Source organism: Etheostoma spectabile, chromosome 18, assembly GCF_008692095.1.
Source record: "Etheostoma spectabile isolate EspeVRDwgs_2016 chromosome 18, UIUC_Espe_1.0, whole genome shotgun sequence".
NCBI classification, from domain to species: Eukaryota; Metazoa; Chordata; class Actinopteri; order Perciformes; family Percidae; genus Etheostoma; species Etheostoma spectabile.
Window position 1 is genome coordinate 14892778 of NC_045750.1, and position 1643 is coordinate 14894420.

A 1643-nucleotide genomic window follows, 5' to 3' on the forward strand; every position below is an offset into this window, starting at 1 on the left:
TACCATGGAGGCAAAAAAAAAAAAACGGTCACAGTCGAATAGACCGAGGGCTGAGATATTCTAAGTTTTAGTCTCTAGTTTGCGGCAAGCTCCAAAAACACTGGATCCTACAATTCCCATAATGCAACTCGATAGTGTATTTTTCATTTGACCCACATCTTTTCAAAACTCCATGCACTAAGTTTGTAACAACAGGCTTTCAGTTATAAATTTGTAGTTTCAAGCCCAAGCCAAGATGACAGTTATGACATCATCATGACATCATCAGGGTCAACTTCTCAAGTTTGACAAAGCTCCTCCAGAGCTGCGGACGCCATCATACAACCGGTTTACAGGCTGAGCAGTAATCTGTGTGACGTGTAAACGGAATGTAATGTGTAAATTCAGCGGAGTACCCCTTTAAAGTGGTTAAAATTCTCATGCTCGCGATGATTAATAAGGTGAATAGATGGATTCCTCATGCGGACGAGTTTTGGCACCACTATCTACAGTTAAGAGAAGCCTCATCTAACACTAACCTAGTGGGACGTAGTCTTAAGTATCAACCACATATTCCACTACTACATAACCACATCACTGACAGACTAAAGTGCTACCACAAAATTTCCACAACAGTTTAAAGGGTTAATAGACAAAAAAACCCACAACTGACAACAGAAGCTTAACTACACAATTAAAAACCTATCATAATCTTATTAACATTATTTATCCTAATGATACGACCAGTTGGGTCATTTTCTACTAATGCAAATATGTTATACAAGGTATTTTCAGACTCATGTAATGACGACTCCTGGGGAGGTGATAAAGTTGGTGGGGGTGGCGGTCACTATTTGAGGACTCAGAGGTCAATAGACAGCATTTACAAAATGATGTTGAGGTGCGGTCACAAAAGGAGGCTACTGGCAAGTCCCTAATCTCCCTAAAAACCATTCCTTCTCCAAAAATATGCTTTATATGTTTGTTCATCTAGCTATTACCTTCTTAAGTCATTTTCCCTTTTTCAAAAAATAAAAAGTTCCAAGAAGCAATTCCTCTTATTCGTATACAAAATATTTCATTTTAACATTCAACTAACAGCCAAAATTGAGCATTAACCCAAAAACCAACATGCAAAGATGGGTAAACCTACGGTTTTAAAATTAAAGGGTATGCTCTTTAATCTTTAGCAACCCCCGAGACATTATATGCAATCAATCAAAATGCCATTAAAGTGAAGGATTTCACACAGGAAACACGGGATTAATGCTCAATACCATGACCAGCCTGGCCTGGATCTCCCCAGGATTTGTCTTTCCCCCCGTCAGGCATGAGCTACGCTGACGCAAATGCATTCGATTTACAATACTGGACTGTGTTTCCCTCAAACAGGTCTGCGTATAAAGCCCATGGAATTAAAATACACCTGCCCCTTCTCAATTCAAGAGCCACTGGCTAATCAGGAAGTGAGGTGTTCAGACTAATATTGATTAATGGCATCCATAGACAAGTCATCATGCAGTCAGGATTGAAAGTGGTTGTATCACTCAGGCATTAAAAAAATTAAAACATTACATATGAAAAGAACTATACAGACCAAGGAGTTATATCTAGAGTTAAAACTTTAAGAACAACAGCAGTGGCAGAGTAAAAAAAAAAAAAAA